Source organism: Zingiber officinale, chromosome 11B (assembly GCF_018446385.1).
Source record: "Zingiber officinale cultivar Zhangliang chromosome 11B, Zo_v1.1, whole genome shotgun sequence".
In the NCBI taxonomy this organism is placed as follows: Eukaryota; Viridiplantae; Streptophyta; class Magnoliopsida; order Zingiberales; family Zingiberaceae; genus Zingiber; species Zingiber officinale.
In genome coordinates, this window is record NC_056007.1 from 2,836,570 (window position 1) to 2,848,624 (window position 12,055).

The 12,055-nt window shown below is 35.3% G+C and overlaps 1 pseudogene; it reads left to right on the forward strand.

Annotated features, from left to right (window-relative positions):
* Positions 1-10,173: 10,173 nt before the first annotated feature.
* Positions 10,174-11,149, forward strand: LOC122034838 (annotated as a pseudogene).
* Positions 11,150-12,055: the final 906 nt, after the last annotated feature.

A 12,055-nucleotide genomic window follows, 5' to 3' on the forward strand; every position in this document is an offset into this window, starting at 1 on the left:
GAGAGATTTTAATTTTTTGAAGCTTTCCTTTTTTGTAACCATCCACATTTTTTAAAAGAGAAATTTTAAATTTCTAAAAATTTCCTTTTATAACTTGACAACCATGAAGGGATTCAAAAGAGGAATTTTTATTTTAAAATCTTTCCTTAAAAGGATTTAAAGGATAGATTTTAATTTTTAAATTTTTTCGGAAGCAAATAAGGAAGTTTTAATTTTGTGTTTAAAACTTTCCTTATTTGGGGATAAAGGTGTGACCGGCCATGACATGAAGAAAAAGGAGATTTTAATTTTTGTTTCGAAAATTTCCTTTTTAGTTATTAGCAAGGAAAATAAGGAAGTTTTAATTATTTCTAAAACTTTCTTTTTTTGCCTTGATCAAGGAATATAAGAGAGAGGGTAGGGGTGCCTCATGAGACATAACATCTTCTATTACTCCTCTCCTATTCCTTGGTGGTCGGCCCTCATCTTCTTTCCTCTTCTCCTTTTCTTCTTCTTTGGTGGCCGACAGCATCATCTCTTGGAGCTTGTTGGTGGCCGGATTTTGCTTGGAGAAGAAGTAGAGAAAGGAGGTTTTGTTTGCTAGCATCCCTTGGAGATTGGTGGTGGCCAAAACTTGGAAGCTAGAAGAGAAGGCTCGGGTGGTTTTTCATCTTGGTAGATCATCGCCCACATGACGTCCAAGAGAAGAAGAGGAATACGACAGAAGATCAGGAGGTCTATAAGCTACAAAAAGATATAACTAGTTATATGTTTCCGCATCATACTAGTTCATCTTTTTGTTTAGATCTTGAAATACCAAACACAAGATGTTAGCGATTTAGGCGATCGATTTTATGTTTCGATTTCGCGTTTCGATCTTGTGCTTCTATTGAGGTCTCTGTAGTTAAACCTAGTTTACTGTAAGAAGTTAAACATCCGATTTCGTTGAAAGGCTTTGTCTAGGCAGTGGTGGATGATCTCATACCCAAGAAGGTCTAGTGTCTCGCCACGTTTGTCCTGTAAGCCAATCTTTGAAATAGATGTTTAGTCAACTTCTGTAATATGGTTTAACTTATGAAGATCACATTGGTTGAATTTGGATTAATAATGTTAAGTTCCGTTTGCAGTCCAAATTTAACTTCTGAAGGACAACTTGGATTAATAATGTTAAACATCATTTACAATCCAAGTCGAACTTTAGTAGAACACATGAATAGCTAGGAAAGTTCTGTGCTTGTATAAAATTTTTGTACAGGGGAGCACAACGGTATCCAGGTGTAGCAACCAACACTAAGAATTCGTATACATCTCTATTCGGGTATAATGTCCTTCCTCCTCACTCTAAATAGGCTTAAAATAATCAACAAGTGTTGTACAATGATTCAGGACCTTATCTTCTAGAATACTTACTTTTTCATTTAGATCAAATGTCAAAATGTTGCTTCTATTTCTATTTGTGTTCTGCACATCACTATACTCAGAAGACTATGGAATATTTATTCTGGATAATTCACCTACATTAGCTCCATGTCCCATGCAAGAATTTGTATCAAGCATATTTCATATCTCAGAGAGAATTTTTTCAGTAATATAATCATCCCTGATAAATAAATTAAAAACTAATTTAGCAAAGTTACATCTACATAATCAAGTGCTATTATACATACTAATTTAGCAAAGACCAAGTAATGTTAGATATGGTGTGCAAATTAGATTTTTATAATTTATCAGTGGTGGTGACAAAATATGACTGATAGACCTAGGGCTTTTGTAATTTTGCATAATTTCAACCACTAGAAAGGGTTGAGCAAGGAAAAGGTATATATGATGTAAAATCAAAGTTTTAAGCAAAGATCATATTGGGCCTGATAACATCCCATATTAGGCCCCACGTAGGCCTGATATCATCAAATATCAGGCTCAATGTAGACCTGATATCATCCAATATCAGACTTGCATTGAAGCAGAAACTTTTCGTAACATTGGACCGCCACTGAGAGCCCTAAATAAGTAATGGATAACATAATATAACTCCTTGCAACATCAGAAACTCACAACACGTTAAATGAGTGTAATCAAACATGTTTAGGTCCATCAGTGGATTTCGGCCAAAATCCACTGATGGACCTAGGGTAATTACACTACAAAAAATTTCAAGATTAACGACGGAAATATCCGTCGGTATTCCGTCTCTAAAGGGCCTTACCGACAGATTTTCGACGGAAATCAATCTGTTGCGAGAATATGCGTCGGAACCTATTTTCCCGACGGAAGTTATATTTTCGTCGGTACTTTATCGACAGAAATATATTTTTGTCGGTAAACCCCGCTGGACAGCTAGCGTCAAGTTTTCTGACGGAAATATAACTTCCATCGGAGCAGGGCACTCTGGATAAAAAAAACCTGTATCATAAAATACCGACGGAAATGATACCGACGGAAATTGTATTTCCGTCAGTAAAAACTGACGGATATTGTATTTCCATCGGTAAATACCGACGGAAATACAATTTTCGTCGGTATGTTATGATATGGAATACCGACGGAATCGATATTCTGTCGGTATTCCGTCAGGAAAATAAAAAAAACTGACAACCCCTATTTGTATTCTCATTCAAGCATGTATACAAATTATATATCCATATAAAACCAATCATATAATCACAGATACAACCATAGATACAACCATAGTTTACAAATAAACTAACACAATCACAGTTTACATATCTAACAAACCATATATAGATACAAACAAACTAACACAATCCATAATATAAAAACAAACACTGCATATATATAAAAACATATAGAAACAACACACTCCATACATATAAAAACATATAGAAACAAACATAATATAGACAAAGCATTTCCGTGCTCAAATATATAAATCCATACCATGATAACAAATAATCCAAAACAACTATGAATGTAAAATCCTACAAAAAGTAAAATACAATAAATTATGATGAGATTGATATCGATGTATAATTCAAAATATTACATATATGTATAATGAATTTTACATTTAAAAAATAAATACCTAGATAGAAAGAAGATGATGATGATGATCGTACTGAATATGTACACCCTGATGCCTGAAACATATAATAATGTAATATTTAGAAATGAGCAGAGTAGAATAAAATAATTAAATATATTTTGTATGTAACTTGTATGATAAATAAAGATTTAAATAGTAGTTGAACAAACCTCGAAACATGCTAATCACCACAGTCTGATGGGTCTTGAGTCTCCTGTGACTCAGGACCATGTGGTGTCTGGGTGCGAGCAAAATTTGCCAAGATCTCTCGCATATTGGTAAAGAGAGCATCCTGCTTGGGCCTCCACTCATCCATAGAAGCCATCCTCTCATCCATTGACTTTAGTTGAGTGCGCAGTTCTTCATTTTCGCATCTTAATGACTGCACCTCACTAGAAGAAGAGGAATTAGCATGACCCCTCGGAGTCCTCAAACGATCAAATGTCACTTTGGCCTTAGAGCCAAGGTCGTAGAGGGTGGATTTTTTTGTTCTTCCACCGACAACATCATAATATATCTCATTTAGCGCGTCGGTGGATAGAGATTGTGACTCCTCTCCCTCTGATGGTGGCTGAGAGGCCTGAGCCACTCTTTCTGACATTTGCTCCTATGTTCAAAATTATAATATTGATCAATATTTAATTTGGTAATAATTATTAAAGTTAATCAAAATAGAAATGCATGAACAAATGTAATAAACTTAATAATCTTACGTGTAGGGTCCGAGATCAAGAATCGACAAATGACCCATCTTTCTTCTTATGGGTCTTCAGAAATACCTCCATGCATGTGGGCTGCCGAGCAAGATCATGTTCCTGCATACACAAATAATTTGGGACATAATTATACATACTAATGTGATAATTAAATAAAAAATTGTTAGAAATTATAGTTTTAAATTAAATTACTAAATCCATAGCATGCTCAACAATAGATTTCGATCCCGACGTATGTCGAGCGATTCCGGTGCTCGGGCCACCTGCCTCTGTATTTATATTAGATCGAGCATTTTCAGCATTTTCTCGCCATCTTTTTGCAGCCCAGGTGACCGTCCATGCACTCCATGTCGTCTCTGAAACATACATTAGCCTAGTGCCCTTTTTCCTGATATAATACATGAGATCTCTGTAAAGTTTAGCACAATAATTATTCCATGTAGCTTTAAACTATTCTTCATAGTCATCTTCCCATGTATATCTTTTCTGCAATTATAAGTATAGATTTTAGTATATAAAAGGATAAATATATTATTGAATATCAAATACATTAATTTTTTTACTACGAATTCATTATAATAAAATGTCTTCATCTCCTAGTCTACTTGCCTCCATGTAGTACCAGAAGTACATACTCGCTCTTTAAACTTACTAGTGATATAAGAGGCTACCTGGTGGCCATCAGGAACAAATCTGCAAGGAAAAAAAAATAGATATGAAAAGTATGGAAGAAACCAATGAACTTGTATTACTAATAACAAAAATACATGTGTATCTCCGATAACTCTAATAACCTTATAGCCACGGGGTGCTACTGTCTGCTGCTTAGCCATAATAATATATCTGCACAATAACATAGCATGCATGTACTAGTAATAATATATCTACAACATGCATAACATTAATATTAGGATCACAATACAAAAATATATCTACACACATGCATAACATTAACATTAGCAACACATTACAAAATTATATATAAAATAATAGTTCAGACATCACATTAGCAACTATTTAATCAACATTAATAGTTTCCAATTCTTCATCGCTAGACTCTGGTAGTACAAATTCATCTTCACTGTTGGACATCTCTCCATCATTTATCTCCTCATAAGTAACATTAACATCAATAAGTAATTGAGATGTTGATTCAAGTTGTGTATCAATTGAATGTCTCTCAACATCGTCATTCTGAAATGCATCAGTAGCCTGAGTGGTATTCGACATTTCTATAATCGAGTGAGGCTTCATTTGACAAAACAGACAACCATTCACTGGGTCTTCTTCTCTTTGTAGGGTATTCAAGAAAGAAAACCTGTGCTACTTGTACCCCAAAAATAAAAGGTTCAAACTTGTTGAACCTTTTGTTTGCATTAACCTCAACTAAATTATACTTTGGATGTATTCTGGTACCTATTCTTGGGGTAGGATCATACCATGAACATTTAAATAGCACACACCTCTTAATAGGTAATGCAGGATATTCAACTTCTATGATTTCCTCAAGTCTACCATAGTAATCATACTGAGTGTTATTGTTGTCCATAGATCCTTTGACGCAAACACCAGAATTATAGGTTAATCTCTATGAATCTCATAGTGCCACGTGGAATTTAAGGCCATTAACATAGAAACCAGAGTAGACCTTTATTTTACGAAAGGGTCCTGATGCAAGATTCATGATCCTATCATCTGTCACATTTGATATTCTACGGTCTTTAACCTACACAATTAGTAGACATTAGAACACTACTTAACACACATGAACTTAAATATTTGATAAAATCTCCAACTTACATATATTTCAAACCATAATGCAAATTCAACCTCTAACATTTCAGCTACGGCATCTGCATCCATTGATGGATTTTGTAGATATAGTTGTTGTTCATATAAGCTGGAGAAGAAGGTAAATTTAAGGTAAATGAGATATCAAGCAACAAATTAAACGGGGGATAATTTTTAAATTAGAGAAGTTAACTTACTTTATGTATAGTTTGACCTCTTCACAATTTAAGAGTATGTATGTTCTTGCAGCATGATATTCTTTTGGAGTTAAGAATCTAGAAATAGATGCACCCATTGGTTTGCCAGGAAACTTAAAAATAGAAAGCATCGAATGGTCTATTGCTTGAGCATCATCATAATTTCTTGGAACCTTGCGATGTTTGGTTTTGACATTATTAGCAAAATAATAGGAGCAGGAAGAAGATACTTCTTCAACCAGATAAGCATTACATAATGAGCCCTCAACTCTTGCTTTGTTATGAACATTATTCTTTAATTTTATCAAAAACCGTTCAAATGGATACATCCATCTATATTGCACAGGACCAACTATTTGTGTCTCAAATGGCAAATGTACCGACAGATGTTCCATTGAATCAAAAAAACTGGGTGGAAATATGCGCTCTAACTTACATAATATGAGAGGAATGTTTATTTCTAGCCGAAGCATATCATCCATTGTAATACACCTCGCTGTCAAATCTCTAAAAAATAGACTTAATTCTGTGAGAGATTGCCAAACATTATACGGAAGTAAATCATGGAAAGCTACTGGAATAAGTCTTTGTATGAATGCATGACAGTCATGACTCTTCATCCCAAACATCTTTAACCTATTCATATCCACACAACGAGTCATATTTGAGGCATACCCATCTTGGAATTTTACTTCCTTCAACCAACTACATAAAGCCTGCTTCCCGTCTTTGTCTAATGTATAACAAGCCTTTGGAAATCTATTAGTTGTTTCATTTTTGATGCAACTTTGGTCTGTTTACTAATTCTTTTAATTCTTCACGAGATTTTGTAGTGTCCTTACTTTTTTCAGGCACATTCATCACAGTGTTAAAAATATTATCGAAGAAATTTTTCTCAACATGCATGACATCTAAATTATGTCGAATGAGTAGATACTTCCAATAGGGGAGCTCCCAAAACATAATCCTTTTTTTCCAACCACACTGGCACATTCTAACAATGTATCTATTTATCTTATCCGAACCAGATTGAGATACTGGTAGAAATCCATAACTGTCTATTTGTTCAATGATTTCTTCACCTGATGTATGGAATGTTGGAGGAAGTTTTCTGACTACAACATTTTTTAGAAAATTTTTCTTATTCCGCCTGAAAGGGTGATCAATAGGTAAAAATTTTCGGTGATTATCAAACCAGGATACTTTTCGACTACAAGGTAATGAAAATGCATCAGAATCTGTCATACAGTGTGGACATGCTAATTTACCCGCCGTGCTCCATCCTGATAAAATTGAATATGCCGAAAAATCACTGATCGTCCATAATAATGCAGCATGCAATCTAAAATTAGTTTTACTTGCAACATCATAAGTCACTGACCCTACATTCCATAAATCATTTAATTATGCAATTAGCGGTTGCAAGAAAATATCTATCTTCTCTTTGGGATTGGTTGGATCAGGAATAAGAACAGTAAGAAACATAAATTCATCTTTCATGAACATCCAGGGTCGTAAATTGTATGGTGTTAATATAATTGACCAGGATGAATATTGCTGTCCCGATTGACCAAATGGTTGAAATCCATCAGCAGAAAGTCCCAATCTCATATTACGTGGTTCCATTGAAAACGAGGGAAATACAGTATCAAGATGTTTCTATGCAGAGGAATCACAAGGATGACACATAATACCTCCTTCATGCTCATGTTCATGATGCCACGTCATGTGAGAAGCTGTAGCGACAGATGCATACAAACGTTGAAGTCTAGCAGTTAAAGAAAAATAATACATCATTTTCCAAGCAATATTTTTCTTCTTCTTCCCTGGTATACGAGTACCATTCTTATAACGAGGGTGAGTACAGATTTTACATTAACTCAGTTCGCTATCTTCATGCCAAAATATCATGCAGTTGTTTACACAACAATCAATCTTCTCTACAGGCAAACCTAAACCTCTAACCAATTTCTTGGTACTGTAAAAACTATCTGTCATTATGTTGTCAGCAGGAAGTAACTCTGACATCAATTGACATATATCATCATAACATCTTTCAGAAAAATGATGTTATGCTTTCATATTCAATAACCTTGCAGTAGCTGATAATTGCGAGTGACCTGAGGGAATGCCTTCCCACACTTCTCTTTCACTAGCCTTTAACATTTCATTTAGTTGCTGATATTCGGTGCAGGTCTTTCGTTTATATTGGAATAATCAACTGCGACATTCATTGCATCGTGAACCATTGATTGCATTTCAATATCATAAGTTGATGAGTCATGCGCAGTAAAAGTTGTGTCAGATGATGAACCACCGGAAGACCCAATTGGTTCATACAAATAAGGTTCCCCGTGATAGTACCAATTGTAGTAATTTGGCACAAAACAATTCATACATATATGTATTTTTACAGTATCTTCATCATGAAAAGCTCTATTTTGACATTTTTTATGATTGCACGGACACTTTAATTCTGCACCATTCATACATTCTGGATGACTTTTAGCAAAGTTGACAAATTCTTCAACTTCAGCAATAAAATCATCTCTAATAAATCTATTTTCTAATCGATTATACATCCAAGCTTTGTTCATAGACATTTTCACCTAAAACTAACAAATTGAGAATTAGAAATTAGCTTAGATTAACGTACAAACACAAAACAAACAAAAGAACAATATTATGTTATAGATTAATATACAAACATAACATATATCTAAATTAAACCATACTAAATAATATAAAATACAATAAACTAAATTATACCTGAAGTTGTGAAGGTCTACCGGAGAAAAGCAACAAATGTTATCTGTTTACAGAATAAAAATAATTTAGCACAAAATTCATCAAAAAATTAACAAGTTGAAAGACAACCGGCATAGGCCAGCACAACAGCCAACATTTCGCTGGCGGGCGGCATAGCGGCCAGGAGGACGCTGGCGGCCTGCATAGCAGCCAGCAGGCTGTTGGCGGCCGGCACAGCGGCCATGAGGCCGCTGCCGGCCGGCACAGCGACCTGCTGGCTGCTGGCGGCCGGCACAGCGACCTGCTGGATGCTGACGGCCGGCACAGCGGCCTGCTGGCCGCTAGCAGCCGACACAGGGGCCAGCAGGCCGCTAGCGGCAGGCAACGACCAACGCCAGCCGGCACAAAAGCCATCAGGGCGCTTGCTACCACAGAGAAAGGAAAAGAAAAACGAGGGAGAGCTCTTACCAGCGAAATCGAGGAGGAAGAAGTTGTCGCCCGTGCGTGGAAAGAAAGGAAAGAGCTAGGGTTAGCTTTTTAGCCGGCTTTACCGATGGAATATAGATTCCGTCGGTAAAGGTTTTTTTTTTTTAAAAAAAAAAAACACATTACCGACGGAAAGTATTTTTCTATCAATGAATCAACTTTTTTTTAAAAAAAAAACACATAACCGACGGAATTAAATATTCCGTCGGTAATACTGAATATCACCGACGGAATATTTAATTCCGTTGGTAATGGAAATAATACCGACGAAATATTTAATTTCGTCGGTGATTTTTGATATTACCGACGGAAATTATTTTCTATCGGTAAAACTGTATTTTTTTTATAGTGTAAACAGGGGCGGATCCAGAGGAGGGGCGACATCGACAATCGCCCTTCCTTGCCGGTAATAGAACCACTATTGTCAATTAAATTCTTATCTTCATTTAAAACTCGTCCTCCATATTTAAATACAAATTGACTTGACATCAATAAGGGAGTGGAAGAATCCTTTTCCTTATCTTTACTCTCATGCGCGCGGTCGAGCCAATTCCCAGATGCAGCGGCCTAAATGGACGTCGTCATAGAAACAATTTCTCAATCGACTGCATCCGCAAGTCCCTTGGGATCCTTTATCTTCATCTGCCATTTCTGAAGAATCTAATACATCTTTGAGATAATACATAGAAATAATAATTTGACAAATGGCTCTATAATTAAGGAACCTAAATATAATAAACATAATGACCACAATCATGCAAAATTCTACACGTTTTTTTTTCAGTTCAAAAAAAAAAATCCATAAAAACTAAACAAATTAGTCAAAATAAACCCATTATATATATAATACCAATTTAACATCGTCTCTATTTTAACATCCATTCACAGGAGAAAGGAGAAAATAATAAGAGGGTGTTTCATCTTTGTTTTTTTAAAAACAGTAATAAATATATTTTAAAAAATTAATATTATTTTTTAAAATAGTAAAATTATTTTTTAAAAGTAAGATTATAATTAAAAATAATAATAATAATTTAAATATTTTAAAATATATTTATTTAATATAATATAATTTTGAGATGATTGAATGGATTGTGAAAATAATAAATAATGAGAATTAATGTTAAAAAAAAGATGGACAAAAAAAAATATATTGTTATAATGATTATATAACAGTGCATCCTTCCTTCTCTTTTCTCTTCACCGGCTTCGGTCCTGGTGCCTGCAGTCCACCTCCCCTGTCGATCTGCCGTCCATCTCCCCTGCAGACCTACAGGCCTACAGGTCGATCGGCGTTGTATTTGTAGCCGAAAAGTTGAGAATTGTGCTGTTTGCTTCACCATAGGAATCTGTCTTAACAAGGCTTTTGAATGGTTCAGCCTCGCAGTAATGCTGTTGGAGTTGATAACACTTTTCGAAGGAAATGGGACCGAGAAGTGTTTCTTCAGAAAGCCCGAGAACGGGAAAGGCAAGAGGAGGAGGAGGATAGGTTTAAATCCAAAGACAAAGCAGCTCCTCCTGTGCAAAGGAAACCCCTGAAGCACAGAGACTATGAAGTTGACCTTGATTCCCGCTTAGGGATAACTCAGGTTGTTACGCCAATTGCACCTCTAAGCAAGCAGGCTGGATACTACTCTGCAGTCTGTGAATGTGTTGTAAAAGATTCAGCTAATTCTAGGACCATAATAATGGAAAAAAAACATCAGAAAGCTTTGGGCATGTCTATGAGGGTGGAGCGTGCGACTCTTCAGCAGGTTCAAGAGCGATTTGAGTCGCTAAAGAAGCTGAAAGTTCCTGAAAGCTTTACTGAGCAAGATTTGCGCCGTGAAAGGAAGAAGAAGAAGAAACAGAGAATGCCGATCCTGATATGGCTGCTATGATGGGGTTTGGAGGCTTCAAGTTGTCTAAAAAGTGAACAGCAGGTGCTTGGAAATGCAAATTCAAGCCAACAAGATCAATGATTCATCTGAAAGTAGTGCTGATGTTCGTGTCCTTGAGAATTTTGAACTGAGCCATGACAGATGATTCCTATGGTGAAGCAAACAGAATGTATTTCCCTTCATGTTGCAATTATGGTTCATATTCTTCTTCTTCTTCCTTTTTAATCTAGTATTTTCAGAAAGATTGCAAGAACAAGCAGTCTCTAAACATGAACACTGATTAAAGCCAACAAGATCCTGTAAATTAACCAACTGATATGGCATTTAGTGCAATGTCTCTGTCATGAATTTAACATTTTGGCACAGAGAGGTTGCCAATAGTTCTACTGAATAACTATCTATCTATTGACTTAACAACATCCTTGATGCTTTTCTGTCGTCCAGAGCATGGATATGAAAGAGAATGGAAAAGAAACTATTTATCAATTCTGAAGAAAACCAAACAAAGTAAACGAGAAACAACCTACTAAAAAGGTAAAACCTTTGATGTTATCAACAATCCCCTGCGACTGTGAGAATTCATGTCCAGCATTAGTTTCTGTTTCAACCAATTTTGCATCAGGAACATTCTGTGCCTCAGCTCTTTTCTCAGCTTCAATTGTAGCATTTATTTGTTGCCCGCAAGCAGTGTCAGACAAAATCTCATTTTCTTGATCTTTTATATAATCAGACAGTTTTTTGTATGCACCCTCAGTTTTATGTTGTATGCTTGAAGCTGTGCATTGGATTTTAGTGGATAAGTGAACATTAGAACATAGTTATGTAAGGCGTGAGATTCCCAAAAGTGTATAGGTGTTGTGGGGTCTAAAGTGCTAGCACAAGGTAAGGCACATGCCTTATCGAAGTAAGGTGCTTTAGGTATAAATTTTTACAATTCAAGTATATATAGAAATTTTGTGTCAAAATGTTTCACCAACCAAGTTATAATCCTTGAACTATTAAATAATAATGTAAATATAAAATTATTTAATATTCAAATATTGAAATAGTTAATAATTAAAGTCAAACTTCAAATTAAAGAAAAAGCAAACTTCAAATATCTAAATCATCAAAATCTTCATCATTTTTCTCAATCATATCATTATAATTATTGTCGGATGCTTTAGATTTGTATCGAATCTTCATCGGTTTCTTCAAGACCAATTTCTTCCTCCT